We start from the raw sequence: 18,243 nt of genomic DNA, 5'->3' as shown, positions 1-18,243 counted from the left end.
GAAAAAAATATTGTGGGGTAATTTGGTTTTAAAAGTGGAATTTCAAGCGACCTACACATTTTTCTTAAATTAGAAGAAAGATCAGCCTCTCCTAAAACTTTTACATTTTTTTTTAAAAAATACCTTTTTCACAGTGGTCCCTTCTGTGAGTTTATACTCTGGTAACTTTAGAGATAAAAGCATATTTTTAGTCACAAAAACATGGCAGATCGGCTTCTGCAGACTTGGGGGGATTTGACTTCCTTAACAAAAAAGTGCTGTGTTGAAATAGATTATCTGATGCTTACTGAAAATGCAACTGTTGTGGTCTGCCAGCAGCCTGGGGAGACTGCAGCAGAATCAGGTAGTGGGGAGGAACATGGGCCTGTCATGCCCCTGGTGGAGACTGACTCTGAGTCAGAGGAGGAACAGCCCACAGGGAGTGGAAGTGTGACTCTGGAGGTTGTGGAAGAGGCTGGGGAAGGGCAGAGGCCGGCTGAGCAGTCAGAGGAGGACCCAGGCCCATCCCCTCTCCATCCTAGGGCACACAGGGAGGAGAGGATAAGGAAGAGACGTGGTCTCCTCTAGAGGGGAGGGCCTTGATCCTCTTCATGGGCTGCAGCTGTGACAACTGAATAAGATGACGGACATGCGTATGGGCAAACTCTGGAAATAAAGCATGGAAATATCTCTAGTTTATGGTTCCTCTCTGAGTTTGGCATCCTTCCCAGTGTGTGTTATCTGTGGACGGCCTCCAGCCCTTATCTTGCCTGGTTTGTGTTGCTTTTTTCCTTCTTCTTGTAACTGTTTGTGTGGGAGTTTTTTGTCTTCCATCAAGAATATTTGGAGCTTGGAAGCAAAGTGAAGGAATAAAAGGGGCTTGACCTGTTTTCTATGACTGTGTTTGTTTTGTATCCCACCCTGGATCATCACAGGGCCAGTCCAGGAGTCTAGGGAGGACTCAGATAAGGGTCCTGCATCCGATACAGAGATGGGGCCAGGGCCATCTGGGAGTTATGTGCTCACTCTGGAGCCTCTAGAATCTGACAGCAGCAAGGCAGAGGAACAAGGGGAGCCTGTTCCCAGTGTGTGCATGCGCAGAGCTGCCAGAAGGCAAGAAGAGTTAAGACAAAAGGAGCGACTCAAGAGTAAGGTTTGGAGGTGATTGCCCCTCCCATAAGATATAAAGGAGGAGCAAAGGGACAGGAGAAAGGAACCTTTGCAGGAAGCAACTTTGTTCGCTCTGTTCAGATTAAACCTTGAAACTGTGCAGACTTTGTACTCAGTTTGGCTTTTTACAGTTAATTTGGCACTTTAGTTGTTGGCAGCAATTCAAAGGAGATAAAGGTGGGTGCTTATCTCAAGAGACTGTTTGGGACTCATTACAGGCTGGGAATGAACAGAGGATTGAAATAAAAAGAGGATTGTTTGGGCTAAGCGTGTGATTAATTACAGTCTCAGGAAGCCTTGGTCAGAATAGCAACTTCCAATTTTATTGCACAACAAAACACATATTTGAGTTTGAAAGCCAAAGGTTCATCAGGTTCTATAAATTAACAAATAAAATTGTCCTAAAAAGATAAGATTGTTTGCAAACCCCTTTTTAGGGGCTTAAAATCCTAATCTCCCTGAAATATGGGTCCATGTAACACAGGTGAAGTTAGGGAGTGACATGGATACCTTAAGCCTTTGCTAAAGCACCAATATTATATTTAATCCCACCTTGAGCCCATAAAAGGTTCAAAATTTTCAGCACCACCCATTCCAGCCATGCCTCCTATGGCTATTAAGTAGTATCTGAGGAGGAGATACAATTTCCAAGGCTAAACTTAAAAGATTAATTGCAGTGGTGGAATTCAAATAATTTAACAAGTGGTTCTGCCCTAATGACCAGCTGGGTAGGGATGGCTGGGTGGTCATGTGACTGGGTGGGTGTGGCCAACTTGACATCACTCATGTCAAGAGGCACTTTGCCCAGATTTCCAAAATGGTTTCAGGTTGTGAGGACAGTAGATGAAATCTCTAGTGAAATCTAGAGATATTGAACTTTGGCTGCTATGACTGGGCGGCCATTTCAAAAGCCAGATTCTGAACTGCCAGGGAATTGCGAAGTCGATGTCCAAGTGAAGTCATAGACACTGACACAAACTTGTAGTTTTATATAAATTAATATCTAACAACTATATATAAGCAAATATATTAGTCAGGCAAACAGGAGTACGATAAGATAAATCACAGGGCACATAGAAGAAGAAAAAAAGTGTGTGTGTGTGTGTGTGTGTGTGTGTGTGTAAACTCCCCCACCACACTCACAGCAACCAATCACAGCACAGATTGCCTCATGCAGGAGCCAGCACTCTTCAACCAATCAATCACAACTGCGTGTTTTGGCTCACTGCACAACAACATTGCTCCAACTACTAAATTTAAACACCTTAACATGAACTGTCTGGTGAATGTAGTTTATGTTTGTAAATGTATTATGAAGTGTCTCTTTAAGGAAACTGTTGGAATAGGTGAGGGAGTCAGTGAAGAAGCTTCCAGACCAGAGGTGGTATTCAGCAGGTTCTGACCAGTTCTGGAGAACCAGTAGTGGAAATTTTGAGTAGTTCAGAGAACCAGCAAATACCACCTTTGAGATTTTACGGTATATTTCCCCTGCTACGCCCACCAAGCCATGCCCACAGAACCGGTAGTAAAAAAATTTGAATCCCACCATTGTGAATCCAGACCAGAGCTTATAACTTCAGCAACTTTAAGCTGTGTGGACTTCAACTCCCAGAATTTCCCAGATAACCATGCTGGCTGGGGGAATTCTGGGAGTTGAAGTTCACACATCTTAAAGTTCCTGAGATTGAGAAGCACTATTCCAGACACTGCCATTCCAGCCATTCCATTGAGTTTCAATTGTTAATAGAAGTCCATTGCAACTTCCAATGGTTGTTAAGCGACCAGTGATAAGTAGTTCGAAGAAAGTAGTGAAGCAAAGTTCTTCCTCTTTGGCTCTGTGCAAGTTGCAAGTTAAACTGTTCATAACCAGAAGCTGATCCTGGATTGTGTTGGACTGAGGGAGAGGGTGGGGGATGCCCTTTAGGGTCTCCTGCCATTTGGTGACTTGGATTCTTTCCTTACTATATTTAAAAGCCTGCATGAACCCTGCTGCCAAGTCTCTAACCAGCAGGGGGCACTAAAGGCCATCCTCACTCCTTCCTCAAGTCCCCTTTGGGAGTTTCTCTTGGGTGTAGTTTCTCAGATCAAGATCAATCTCTTTGGAAAATCAGTATCCTTTTTTCTTCCTCCATAGGAATCCTACTGGGTTGGTGGCCACCAAGGATGAATGGCTGCTCTATAACGCCACGGAGCAGAATTTCTTCGTTCTTAATAGTGAGTCATCCCGAGAAATGGAGGAAGAGCTTGTCCACCACTGCAGTTTTCTAAAGAAGCATTTGTCAAAGTCTGAAGACCCATGTAAGTTCGGCCACTTGTCCTGACTTTGAATGGAAATAGCGGCTGATGAAAAAGATACTTCTAAAAATCTTACTTATATTTATTTTTTACAAGATCAAATTTATTGTCAACCATCTCACTCACAGAGCAATCTCTAAAAATCTTTTAAAATTATTTTTGGTCACTTTTTGCAGGGGCTGAAAAAAAAAACATAATTTTATTTTGTATTGGGAAATTTTGTAATGCTAGTGATGCATTTTGTAGTACAAGAATCTTTCATGACATCCCAAGAGTTAGATCTCTAGTCATGTCTCAGGAGTATGTATGCCCTAGTGGCTCACATAAAAATAACAGCAATAATAACAATACCAATCAACAATCATCATCATCATCATCATCTGTTCATCATCGCCATGATCCCCCTGTCAACAATTTTACAGAAAACTAACCTGGGTTATCAAACTGCTAAAAATTCACAGAAAATCTCCCACCTGCTATACATGGATGACCTGAAGTTATACGGAAAATCGGAAATCGAAATCCAGTCACTGACCAATACAGTTCGAATTTTTAGCACTGACATCAGCATGGAATTCAGCCTGGACAAATGCGCCACAGTGGCACTGAAGAAAGGAAAAATCGTAGAAAGTGATGAAATTGAAATGCCCAATGGACAAACCATCAAGTGCCACCAACCTGAAGCCTACAAATATCTGGGCATACTGCAGCTGGACAATATCAAGCATGGGCAGGTGAAAAATGTAGTCTGCAAAGAATACACATAAAGGGTCAGAAAAATTATAAAAAGCAAACTGAATGGCGGTAACACCATCAAGGCTATAAATACCTGGGCCATACCTGTTGTTAGGGATAACATTGTTTACCCTAACTGGTTTGGGTAAAAATAATAAATATGGTATCATGGTTTGTTAGTTAAAGTGTGTGTAACTTTAACAGCAAGAATGTAATTAAGGGTGTGGTTGTAAAAGCACTATATAAGAAGCGAGATAATTGCAGCTCTCTCTCTCTGGCTTACTGATCCCTAATTACTGGAAGGATTGATGACTGCGTTCTTGCAGAAGAAGGAGTGTTGATTTTCTCAACGGAGAGAAAATAAAGATTGGACTGATTTATTGTAAGTGTACTGACATTGGCTATTCAACACGGACTTTGCAAATAGAGTATCCCGACAAGACTTGACTGAAATTGATATATGACTAATGGACCGTTTATTTGACTATGCTATAATTCTTAAATGGAATAAACTATATTTTTGATAGCACAAGCGTATCTGTATTTTTACTGCGTGTTAACTAGAAAACTTATCTCACACATTTACCTGTCTTCCTATCTGACTTCGCTGCACGTTCTGTTTAGTTTGTTTTCCTTAACACCCGTTGGGGAATCCAGGCTTAACACCTGTCATCAGATATACTGCTGGGATCGTAAACTGGACACAGGCAGAGCTGGACGGCCTGGATAAGAAAAACGAGAAAACTGATAACCATACATTATGCACTGCACCCATGTAGTGACATTGACAGGCTATATTTGCCCAGAAAAGCAGGCGGCAGAAGACTTTTGCAAGTGAAGCAGACAGTCGAAGAAGAGAAACATGCTCTGGCAGGTTATGTGAAAGACAGTGTTGAACCAGCTTTGATGGAGGTCAACAAGAGGAAGCTGCTCAAAGTGCAGCAAACCAAGGATCAATATAGGAAAACAGCAATGCAAACTCAGGCTGACAGCTGGTGTAACAAAGCACTGCATGGACAGTTCCTTGAAAAGATCCAAGGAAAAGTAGATAAGGAAAAGACCTGGTTATGGCTGACCAACAGAACACTGAAGAAAGAGACAGAAGGCCTGATTCTTGCAGCCCAGGAACAAGCCATCAGAACGAATGCAATCAAAGCCAGAAGAGAAAAATCTGCTGATGACCCCAAATGCAGACTCTGCAAAGCAGATGAAACCATCAATCACATACTGAGCTGTTTAAGACAATCACTCAGACTGACTACAAACAACGTCACAACACAGTCGCTCAGATGGTCCATTGGAACTTGTGTAGCAACTACCATCTGCCTGTAGCAAAGAACTGGTGGGATCATAAGTCTGAAAAAGTGGTCGAAAATGAGCATGCAAAAATACTGTGGGACTTCTGAATACAGACTGACACAGTTTTGGAACACAATATCCCAGATATCACGATTGTGGAGAAGAAAAAAGTGTGGATCGTCGACATTGCCATATCTGGTGACAGCAGAATCGATGAGAAACAACTTGAAAAAATCACCAGATATCAGGACTTGAGAATTGAACTACAAAGAATCTGGCATAAACCAGTGCAGGTGGTTTCAGTGGTACTCGGCACACTGGGTGCTGTGCCTAAAGACCTAGGCAAGCACTTAAAAACAATTGGCACTGACAAGATCACCATTGGTCAACTGCAGAAGGCCATCTTACTGGGGTCTGCTCACATAATCCGCCGATACATCACACAGTCCTAAATGCTTGGGAAGTGTTCGACTAGTGATTTGTGATACGAAACCCAGCAAAGTTATCTCTTTTTGCTTTGTACACTGTCGTTTTTTGTGTCAATAATTTTGCGGAACTGCAAAAACTCTGTTACTTGGTACATCGTATATTTTAAGATACTTGGTTGATACCTAGGATGCTTGCAGTAACCTGTATCAACCATTAGCACGAGTCACTGGTATTTGTGATACATTTTTAAGTGTTCAGTTGACTGAGTTTCATGTTTAATGAATAAAAGAGATAATAACAATAACAATAATCAGTCCCAGAACATCTGCATCACCACTTGAACACCGTTGGCATTGACAAAATCCCCGTCAATCAATTGCAAAAGGCAGCTTTACTTGGAACAGCTTACATCCTGCAATGATATCTTTAACACCATCAAACAATATCCGTTTCTCCCAGCTCTTTGGGAAGGACTGAATAGGTGGACAAAAAGAAATGTCAAATCCATTCTAAACATCTGGCTGACAGTGTGACGAGCAATAGATTTGACATATACTTAATAAATATATATTATGCCATGAATTCATGGAATCCTCATAATCCAGTTTCTTGACTGAAGGCCAAATATGGCTTTTTCAGTGAACAATAAATAACAAATTGCAAAACCCATGTCATTTGCCCCTCAAGATTCAGATTCTTTAGAGATAAGACGCCCACTTTACCTTAATATTTCATTTTCTTTGTTCTGCAGATAAGTGCGGAGATGATTCTGTTTCATCAGACTAGAAAGAAGACAGGAAGTAAGAATTCAATACTTAACAGCTGCCAATCAGGATCAAGTTGGATGATTTCAAAAGAGGGCTAGACGTTTTTTTTAAAATAAGAGTTTCCCATTGGCATACCAAACAAGTGGCCCTTTTGTGGCTCAGCCTTGCTGTGTGGAGTAGAAGCTCTCCAGGCTGATGCCGGTGACTTTTGTGGAAGAGGAACTTGGAGAATCTCTCTCAGCATAAACAAATGTAGACCTTGGGCATAAGGAATAAATGAATGAGCCATTAAGAATAGCTTGTAGAAAAGATTGCACAATGCTGAGGAAGACGAAGCAGGAGAGTGAAACTGTGTGGCAAATGAGCTTTTTAGATGAGGACTGTTTAATAGATAAATGGAGACATAAGGAATGTGTCCTTGTAGCTCACAGTGGCTTGTGATAAATTCTGTCAGAACATTCCCATGGGCAACTCTAAATTTCAAGATGCAAATATTTCTTCTAAGACCATTGTCCTCTGTAGATAAACAGAAGGGCAGGAAATAATTTGAGATCAGTTATGTTATTACTTACCAACATGCACACATGCATATAAATCCCCCTCCATTTTGAAAAAATATAAATATGAGTGCATCTTTTTGTCTACAGGAGTTCTTCCCACTATTTTCTGGATTTCTCCAGTGCGCACTGTTAACTATAAATACTGCATCGAGCTTTGATTATTTGCTTTGGGTCCTGCATTTTGATTCCACAAACCCCACCTTCTTTAGCGTGTGATGGGAACAGAGAGATCCTTGGTTTATTAAGATTAAGATTAAGGCACCAGATTAGACATCAGGAGGCTGTGCATTCTAATCCTGCCTTAGCCATGAAAGCCAGCAGGGTGACCAATCATTTTTTCTCAGCTGAGTTCACCTCACAAGGTTGTTGTTGTGGGGAAAACAGGAGAAAGGATATTTGTTGGATATGTTTGTTGCCTTGAGTTATTTGTAAAAATAATAAAATAGGAATACAAATAATAAATAAATAAAACCTGTTATTCTACCTTACTACACAGAAGAGCATCCTGGAATCTCTGCTTTGCCTGTTAAACTGGCCTACCAGGAAGGGTTGCTACTTGAACCCCTTTGAAAATGGCTTCCACATCTTAAAGGCGCCATTTAAAGGCCTGACTTAACTATAGCTTTGTTGGCTTCAAAATAGCATTTATGTGTTTGTTTATTTCTCTTCGGAACCAACCTAGGGAAATGATGACAAGCTGTGCAAGAGAATCTTCCAGAAGGATCCATTGTTCTTTTCTGTGGGAACTTGGAAGAAGAATAAGGAGCCAACTAAAACCCACATAATCTTTGCTGTAAAAATAATAAACTGTTAGGAGTAATTCGTTATCTCTTAATAAATACTATAACCTCTTTTAATAAATACAGTCTAAATTCTTTGGATAACAATCCAATTGTTCTCACAACAATGTGTCAAGCCCAAAATTGACATACGTGTAGCCATTTTAGTTTGTCTTAGTATATATTCTTTTTCTTATTTTCTCTGTGGCAGTAATGGGGGGAAAGGTTTCGGGTTTGACACATTCCTAAGGGGGGAAGAGTGGAGATAAAGAGAGTGTTATGACTAGGTGATCTTTCTTCCTGTGAGAAACGAGCTGTCCACACTTGGGCCCTTGGAGGTGGAGATTTATGACATCAAGCAACGTTGAATTACTTCTATTGGAGAATGTGACTTTTGGGGGTTGTTTCTAACTTCTAATATTGTGGGGTAATTCCAGGTTGGGTCAGATCCAGAATTACCATGGACTTTGCCAATTTGACGCTTTCCTAAATAAAAGAAATCTTTTTGAAGATGGACTTTGTTATTTCTCTTTTAACATGGATTTCATTACTTGGAAAACTGACAGTAAGAAGTTGATGCAGCATGGAAAAGCCAAATAAAGCAAACAGGAATTCTGACTGCAAACTTTGCTATATGACTCGCATGTAAATGGACTGATTTAATGGACTGGGTATTGCAATCCAATTTATTCTAAAATATCCTGATATGGAGAAACCAAGTTTAAGCAAGATATCTACATTAGCATATGAGCCTTTTACTTAGAGATGTTTCCTGGTGTGCTAAAAAACAGTTTTGATTTCAGGTTCTAGCAGTTATTGGAATCCACATGTCCTGATTTGGAAAGGTTCTATTTGTTGCCCAATCAGCAGAAGTTCATAGCATTAAGAGTTGGGTTTTTTAAAGATTTCCCCATAAGCAACTGTCTCTTGAAACCACCCCCATTACCTTCCCATATCCCAAACTCCCAATGTTTCTCTGGAAAGTTATTTTGGGAAGACCCATCTCCATTCATTTTGCTTTCAATCTGGATGGTACTGTCACATGTAATAAAAGACATACTTGTTAGAATGGCCCAAGGAGCAGGCTGAGCATACTGCTGTAAGAGGACAGAAGAGTCACACATAACAATGTTTAAAAAGATAGAAATGACTACATGAATGATTTGCAGGAGGAATGGATGAGTAGGATATGCTTACAAATAAAAACCTGCCTTTTAACATAATGAAAGAATGGCATACAAAGTTAAGGGGGAGAACAGACAATTGGATAAAGTAATTGCCAGAAGAAGAAACTTGAATATATCAGTTGAGTGAGAGAAGGAAGAAAAAGATGAAGTACTAAATCAGATTATCACAAAGTATTCACATTCAAAAACAAAGTTTGATTAAAAATATCAATTAGATGGTTGATACATCTCCCAATCTTTTTACAGTAGCAGCAGAAGACTTTATTGTCTACGTAGGGAAATCCCTAAACCAAATTGCACGTGATGTTTTAAATAAAAATAGACTACATTCCTCACATATTGGATATTGGAACACCGCTATCATGTCACCCCTAGTCCTTCTTTTCATTAAACTAGACATATATGTTTTAGCCTCCAATCCCCTAATCCTCTTTGTTGCTCTTCTCTGCACTCTTTCTAGAGCCTCAACATCTTTTTTTACATCATGGCGACCAAAACTGGATGCAGTATTCCAAATGTGGACTTACCAAGGCATTAAAAAGTGGTATTAACACTTCATGTGATCTTGATTCTATCCCTCGGTTAATGCAGCCTAGAACTAGAAGAACAGTTACAGGAACTGGGCATGGCTAGTCTAGTGAAGAGAAGCACCAGGGGAGACATGATAGCGGTCTTCCAATACTTGAGGGGCTGCCACAGAGAGGAAGGGGTCAAGCTATTTTCTAAAGCACCCGAAGGCCGGACAAGGAATAATGGATGGAAACTGAACAAGGAGAGATTTAACCTGGAAACGAGAAACTTTCTGACAGTGAGAACAATCAACCAATGGAACAGCTTGCCCTCGGAAGTTGTGGGAGCGCCATCACTTGAGACTTTCAAGAAGAGATTGGACTGCTATTTGTCAGAAATGTTGTAGGGTCTCTCGCTTGGATGGGGGGTTGGACTAGATGACCTACAAGGTCCCTTCCAACTCTGTTTATCTGTTTAATTGTGTTGGCTTTTTTGGCAGCTGCTGCACACTGATGGCTCATATTTAAGTGATCGTCCACTAGTACTCCAAGTTCCTTCTCACAGTTACTACTATTAAGCAAGGTACCACATATACTGTACCTGTGAATTTTCTTTTCTTGTCTAAATGTAGAACCTTATCTTTTTCATCATTGAATTTCATTTTGTTAGATAGTGCCCAGTGTTCAAGTCTGTCAAGGGTCTTCTGTATATTAAGCCTGGAGTGTTGGTTAGTCCTGCTAGCTTGGTGTCGTCTGACAATTTGATGCATTCCCCTTTATCGAAGACATTAATGAAGCTCTTGAAGAGTGCTGGGCCTAAAACAGAGCCTTGGGGTACCCCCACTGCATATATCCCACCATGTAGATGCAGTTCCATTGAGGACTACACGTTGAGTGCGATTACGAATCCATCTGGATACTTATGTGGTTATCATGTTCACTTTTTATAAAAACTAATTTCCCTTCACTTAATGTGATTTATTTAAGTGCAGGGATTCATTTAACAACAATGGCAAAAAAGATCATAAAAGACATGAGTTTGCTTAGCAATGGAAACTCTTTTCCCCCAATTGTGGTCACGTTGAGGACGTTCTATTTTCTGAAGGTAGTCCTGCTCAGAAAGCAACACTTTTAAAAGTTCACCTCGGAAATATGGACATGGGGTGTATTTGCAATGGGCTGGATATAGGAGGAGGACAACCTCATCTGTTTCTGCATTCAAGAAGCACTTTCTGCTCTTCCTTTTATACTAGTGAGTGTGCAAGAAGAAAGTGCACATCTGCCCAGTGTCTCTTCATTTCCTTGTGTCCCTGGAAACCATTGCTTCCACCCTATGGCTCCTCTTCTTCAACCATTGTTTTTTAGTCTTTAAACTCTCTCTTTTCCAGAATCTTGTCAATTCTGTCCAACCAGTCTGTTGTGAATCAATAAAAGTTACTAGCATAGATGCAAATCAGGGTTTGGAAATCTGCACACCTGATTGGTCCTTATACAACAACTAGGGATTGGTCCATAACTATTCCTTGATTGGCCACTATTTAGACACTTCTCATTGGTTATAAGTTTGAACTTGTTGCACATGTCATTGGTTAATAAGGTAGCAGCTAACCCTATAAAAGGGTTGCTGTTGCCCATAGCCTTGCTCTGTTCTGTCTATTTATTGTTATTAAAGAGTTGAAGTCACTGGTCAGATGTCTGGTCTCCATTACTCTCCAAACTTAACACTGGCGACGAGGATGGGATCGGGAGACCGAAGAGCTGACTGAGTTACAGAGCAACCAACTGAGCACGTGGTCGAACACGCACCATCAACGGCAACATGGCCAGCGGTGCTGTACCACCCGCTCCATTCAACCCAGAAACCGAAGACTGGGAGTCATACATGGATCAGTTCCTGATGTTTCTGGAGACCAACAATTTGAAAGACGCTACAACCAGCAAAAAAAGAGCTATATTCCTGACTCATTGCGGGCCTACCGTGTTTAAAATGGCAAAATCCCTTGCCAAGCCGGCCAAAGTAAAAGAGATGGACTGGGACGTCCTCGAACCTTTGCTACGGGCTCACTACGTGCCCACCGTGCCAACCTTAGTCAGAAGACACGAATATTACCAGAGGGACCAACGGAAGGGCGAAAGCCTTGCCAATTACATCGCGGACCTCCGAAACCTTGGAGGCCTCTGCGGATTCTCCGACTTAGAAGAAGCCCTCCGGGACCGCCTGGTTCTGGGCCTAGAAGACGGCACGATCCAGAGCAAAATTATGGCTAAGGGGGACATCAGCCTCACCGATGCCCTTAAAGAAGCCTCGGCAGCGGAGGCGACCAAGAAGTCGGCAGCCTGAATGCGCCGCACCAACGCACCGCTACGTCCACTCGCCAAAGATACCTCGCCTCGCTCAGAGAGACACCCGGTATCGACTCACCACGAAGACCTAGAATCCCCATCAGAAAGCGATGAGGAAGAGGTCATCCGACTCCGAACGGAATGAGACCAGTTCACACAACCCGCATCCCGACCGTGTGCAGGATGTGGGGCGAATCACCCACGATCCAACTGCAAATTCCTCGATGCACTCTGCCGCATTTGTGGGAAACGAGGTCACATCGCGAAGGTTTGCAGAAGCAAACAAAACTCCAAACCCCGACAGGCCGAATGCCAGTCTTCCGGATTCTTCGGCACACACCGAGAAAAACTGAACCACCAATGGGGAAACCACTCCTACAGAAACAAACCGTCCACCACTTCCACCAGGCGTGAAGAAACCAGGCGGGAAGAGACCCACCAAACAATCACCATAGGCCACGCTACATCCCTTGATGCCGGGAAAATCCGAGTAGAGGTCGCCATCGAAAACAAACCTTGTGTGATGGAGGTGGACTCGGGATCTTCCCTCTCGATGGTGTCGTGGAAAACGCTCCAACAGCTCATTCCAACGATTCGCCGCCAAGACCTTAACCCTCAAAGGGTTATACTCAAAGACTATCAGGGTAACCGAATTCCCGTCGTCGGGTCCCGCAGATTCCAGGTCTCTTTCAAGGACCGCACCGTCGCACTACCACTGACTGTCGTGGACCGCGACAGGCCTAGTCTTTTAGGCCTTCAATGGTTCAGACCGCTCGGAATCACTGTAGCCGGAGTCCACCGGGCCGAGAGCAGCGATTGGGAGGAGGCACTCGTGCAAGAATTCCAAGACGTTTTCGCAAACGGACTAGGCAAGTACAAGGGGACCCCGATCTCATTTAACTTGAACCCTGAGGTAGCACCCATCCGCCTTAAGCCGCGTCGGGTGCCGTTCGCCTTGAAGCCTAAAATCGACGAACAACTCGATAAGCTAATAGCGCAGGGAGTGCTGGAGCCCACCGACTACGCCCGCTGGGAAACCCCTATAGTGACGCCTATCAAGCCTGATGGGTCACTAAGAATTTGCGGAGACTACCGGGCCACCTTAAACCACGCACTGCAGCAAAGTGCATATCCAGTGCCGGTAGTGCAACACTTGCTCCATTCCCTGGGTGGCGGGAAAGTTTTCGCTAAACTAGATCTAGCCCAGGCGTATCAACAATTGCCTGTAGATCCGACCACGGCAGAGGCACAAACTATCGTAACGCATAGGGATCATTTAAATGCAACTGGCTCCAGATCGGGATAAGCGTTGCCCCCGGAATCTTTCAGAGCTTAATGGAAAGGTTGTTACAAGGGATAAGAGGGGTCGTACCATATTTCGACGATGTACTCATCGCCGCCCCTAACAAAGACATTCTAGAAAAACGACTCAGAGAGGTTTTACAAAGATTCCAAAACGCAGGCCTCAGAGTTAAAAAAGATAAATGCCAGTTATGTACCGAAAAAGTAGAATTTTTGGGATACATCCTGGACAGCCAAGGAATCCATCCCACCGAAGACAAATTAAGGGCGATTAAAAAGGCCCCCACTCCAAGAAACAAAGCAGACCTACAGGCGTTCCTTGGACTTATCAATTTCTATAATGTCTTTTTACCCCACAAAGCAACGGTAGCTGAACCATTGCATAGACTATTAGACAAAAAAGCAACGTGGGTTTGGGGACAACGGGAACAATATGCTTTCCAACAAGTAAAAAAATTGCTAACTTCTGATTCTGTACTTATGCAGTACAACGAGACTCTTCCGCTCACTATCACGTGTGACGCATCACCTTTTGGGGTTGGGGCAATTCTGGCCCACGTATTACCAAATGGAGCGGAAGCCCCCATCGCGTTTTTCACGAACCTCAGCTAAAGCTGAAAGAAATTATAGTCAGCTGGACAAAGAAGCTTTAGCTATTGTGGCTGCAGTTAAAAGATTTCATGAATATGTTTATGGCCATGCGTTTACGATAATTACTGATCATAAACCACTAATGGGGATCATTGCGGGTAATAAACCAACCCCGTATATATTGTCCCCCAGAATGACCCGTTGGTCTGAATTCTTGGCGGCCTACAACTACACCTTGCAACATCGCCCGGGGAAATCAATTCTCTGTGGCTATTCTGTCTCAGTATTTTTCCATAAGAGAAATCCTGCTCAGCACATATACCTCTCAGAGCAAAGTTCACCAAGCTGACAGGAAAAGAACTGACAGGAAGAAGCTGAAGTTGATAAGATTAACACAGAGGTCTGTGTCAGATAAAAGATGTGTATTCGGTAAAACATGTTTATCAGTCAGAAAGTTCGTTACTTGTATCACGTAGCCTGGTCTCAAAGATAAAGTTTGTAACTTCTTTGTCTTCCTGCTATCCCCCTGCACCCCCCCTCTTTGAATCAGCACAATAAAAGAGGACAGCGTAGAGCAAGCTGGCAGCCTGAACAATCCATCTGTCTCAGGCTCAACTGGGACAATTCCATCTGCCCCAGGCGATGCGCTGTCTCACCTAAAGAAATCTTCGTCTTGTGTTCTTTTTTCTTTTCGCTTTTGCAATCACTTTTAAACTCACCCTGGATAGGGTCCTGCTTTTGCCAAACTTCGCCCTTGCGAGGGCTTCTCTGTATCTCACTCTTGCGAGGGTCCCGTTCTGAGAGGAATTCAGCAATCAACCAGAAGATCGAAACAACAGACCGGTCGCTCAACGCGACAGCTGGGGGCTCGTCCGGGATCCCTTGATTTGTCCGGGATCTCTTCGACTTTCTGGTTCCAAGGTGTGACTTCTGGCTAGAGGTGCATCGCCTTCACTCCCATTGCTACGCACCTGGCATAGGTTTCGTACGAATCATAAGTAATGGGCTCCTCACTTTCTCAAGTTTCGTCAGGGCACAGGGACGAACTTTATAGTCTAGTGAAGAAGGCTAATTCCTTTCAGAAAATTAATGGTACAACTGTGTACCCAATTTCGAAGAAATCTTTAAATAAATTTATAATTTATATTGAGGCACACTGTCCAGCCTATCCATCTGCTGGAACTCTTAGCCATTCTCAATGGGAAAAATTAGGAAAATATTTACATGAAGTTCCCAGAGCTCCCATGGATATACTTATCTCTTGGAGAGCAATAATGGCTGCTATAACAATTGTTTATCCATCTTCTAGTCTTCCTGAAAATTCTCTTTCTCCTGTTTCCTCTGATTCCCCTTCTTCTAATTTAAAAACTTCCAAGCCTCTTGCAGCTCATCTTGATACAAATTCTTCCTTACCACCTCCTTATCCTGACATTTCTTCCCCTCCTCCTTCCTCTCCTTCTTCTCTTCCTGATTTTTCTCCTATGAAACCTGTGGGAGGAATTATAACTAATCTTCTGTCATCACCTCTATCTTTAGAAACAGAAAATCCTTCTGCTTATCCTATGACTATCATCCCTGGAGCAGCAGGAGGCAATGTTCATACTAACATTGAATTTAAAGTTTTGAAAAATATTAAAGATGCAGTTACAACTTATGGACTGCATTCTCCTTTTACTAGGGGAATACTTGATTCTTTGGTTACAGCTAATACAGTTATGTTATTGTATGACTGGAAAATGCTTTTTTCTATGCTTATGACTCCAGCGCAATATGTTGTGTGGCAATCTGAATATGAAAAAGGTATTGAGGCTGAAATTCGTAAGGGTTTGCCTGCTGGAGTAACTGTAGATCATTTAATGGGGAAAGGTCAATTCTCCACTCTAGTACAACAACAAAATTCTCCCCGTCGTAGTTTTGCTATTATTCATATGTGTGCTATGAATGCTTTAAAGCGAGTGGATGATTCAGATTCACAGTCCACTCAAGCATTTTTAAAAATTATGCAAGGTCCTGATGAGCCTTATGCTTCATTCATCAGTCGGCTTCAAACAGCCTTAGATAGACAGATAGATAATTCTGTTGCTAAACAAGAATTACTTATAAAATTGGCTTTTTCTAATGCAAATCAGGATTGTCAAAAAATTCTACAGCCAGTTGCTAATAAGCCAGGAGTGACTTTGGCTGAGTTTTTACAACTCTGTAGAATTGTAGGAACAACCACTCATAAAATGGATATGCTTGCTACTGCAATCACTGCTTCATTACCAAATTCTAATTCTGTTTCCACTTCTCCTCCTGATGCTTTTGCTGTAACACGCAATGGCAATTGTTTTAACTGTGGCAAGCCAGGACATTTTAAAAATCAATGTCGTATGCCAGGAGGTGGAGCTGTTCTTCGTGGCCAAACCAGAGGTCCATCTTCCTCATCTAAGCCAAAAACTATCTGTCCTCGCTGCAGGAAAGGCTATCATTGGGCTTCAAATTGTCATTCTAATTCTTCTCCTTCTCAGCCTTCGGGAAACTAATTGAGGGGTCTTCAGCTAGCCCCGCTACAAAGGCTGAATTACCTGTCACAACATTTCCTGTGGTATTGTTAGAGGATCTTGTGTATGATGATCCTGGTGCAGTTTTTACTCTTCCTTTAACTACAACGTTTCTCAAACCTTTACCTCCTTCCACACCTGTCTTGCTTATTCCCAATTCTTCTCTTACAATAGAGGGTGTGGTTGCAGCTCCTTACTTATATGATTCTTCTGCTCTTAATAATCTTGCATTGGCTGCAATAGGAGATCGTTGCTTTACTTTAAAAAAGGGGACAGTAGTGGCAACACTTATAATTTTGCCTCTTTTTGAACCACTTTCTTTGTTTGCATTACAGCAGCCTGTTCAAGCTTCAAAACCAACTCTTTCTGTTACACTCAATGGTCGAATTTTTGAAGGTCTGATTGACACCGGTGCAGATGTTTCTGTTATTCGTTCTTCTGAATGGCCCTCTTCTTGGTCTCTCACAGAAGCTTCTTCAGTGCAGGGTGTAGGTGGAGCTCAAGCTGCTAAGGTCAGCTCTCATTGGCTCTCTGCTTCTACTGAGCATTCTACTTTAACTGCTTATCTTAAACCCTATATTCTTCCTCTACATTGTAATCTATGGGGACGTGACTTACTTTCTCAATTTCAGGCTTATATTCAGATACCATAGTTTTTCTATTAAAATGTCTATTTCTCCTTTATCTCTTACTCTTAAAACCTCTATTCCTGTTTGGGTGGATCAATGGCCTCTCACAAAAGAAAAATTGGAGGCTTTACATCTTCTTGTCCATCAACAGTTAATAGAAGGACATATTGAACCATCCACCAGTCCTTATAACACCCCAGTATTTGTAATTAAAAAGAAATCTGGCAAATGGCGTCTCCTTAATGATCTCAGAGCCATACATTTAATTATTCAACCCATGGGGCCACTGCAGTGTGGTCTGCCTAATCCTAATTTGATCCCAGCTGGATTTGATCTCATAATAATAGATTTAAAGGACTGTTTCTTTTCTATACCTTTGGCACAAAAAGATAGGATCATCTTTGCATTTACAGTGCCAGAGCTTAACAACTCTAAACCCACATCTAGGTATCAATGGAAAGTTCTTCCACAAGGTATGCTGAATTCACCAACTATGTGTCAATATTTTGTCAATGAGGCTCTGCATCCTTATAGATCTCAATTTCCAAATTTTCTTGTATATCATTACATGGATGATATCTTAATTGCTGCTGATGGGCCAAAGGGGACGGTTCAAAAACTTTCCGATCCTCTTGACCACATTAGCAAAAGCAGGGTTACATATAGCACCTGAAAAAATCCAGTCTCACTACCCAATGCAATATTTAGGTCACAAGGTTTTAGCTTCCACAGCATCTCCACAAATTCCTTCACTCACACTTCCACAGCCAACAACACTGGTTCAATTACAGCAGTGCTTGGGGGTTATTAACTGGGCTAGACCATATCTTGCTCTAACCACACAGATGCTATCACCACTTTTTCAAGCACTAGTAGGATTGAAAAATCCTGCAGATAAGGTCTATCTTTCAGATCAGCATCTAGAAGCTTTAAAACAAGTAAACACAGCCCTAGCAACTCAATGGGTAAATCGTGCACTCACAGATAAACCACCTTCTCTTGCTATTCTTTCCACTCATCAACTACTGACTGCAATAATTGTTCAAATATCAAATACAAAAAATCTTCATATCTTGGAATGGTTACATCTACCACACACTCCAAAAACATCTATTTTTACTAGAGC

The 18,243-nt window shown here is 42.1% G+C and overlaps 2 long non-coding RNA genes and 1 pseudogene across 3 annotated transcripts in view; 2 read left to right on the top strand and 1 right to left on the bottom strand.

Annotated features, from left to right (window-relative positions):
* Positions 1–18,243, bottom strand: part of LOC148131869 (uncharacterized) — a 312,201-nt gene that overhangs the window by 14,847 nt on the left and 279,111 nt on the right. The gene's annotated exons all lie outside the window — the stretch shown is intronic.
* Positions 2,944–8,121, top strand: LOC148131873 (uncharacterized). Of its 2 annotated transcripts, none has more exons than XR_015747438.1 (3): positions 2,944–3,447; positions 6,659–6,707; positions 7,731–8,121. It is a non-coding gene; the product is annotated as an uncharacterized LOC148131873 (long non-coding RNA). The 2 variants fall into 2 exon arrangements; XR_015747439.1 differs by having other exon boundaries at positions 2,951–3,447; positions 7,917–8,121.
* Positions 4,885–6,652, top strand: LOC148131874 (uncharacterized; annotated as a pseudogene).

The sequence above is a fragment of the Notechis scutatus genome, chromosome 2 (genome assembly GCF_049901735.1).
Source record: "Notechis scutatus isolate UNSWTSFEM ecotype Mainland chromosome 2, rNotScu1.2, whole genome shotgun sequence".
Lineage (NCBI taxonomy): Eukaryota > Metazoa > Chordata > Lepidosauria > Squamata > Elapidae > Notechis > Notechis scutatus.
The sequence above is the reverse complement of the archived record's forward strand: the minus strand, read 5'-3'. Positions and strand labels throughout refer to the sequence as shown.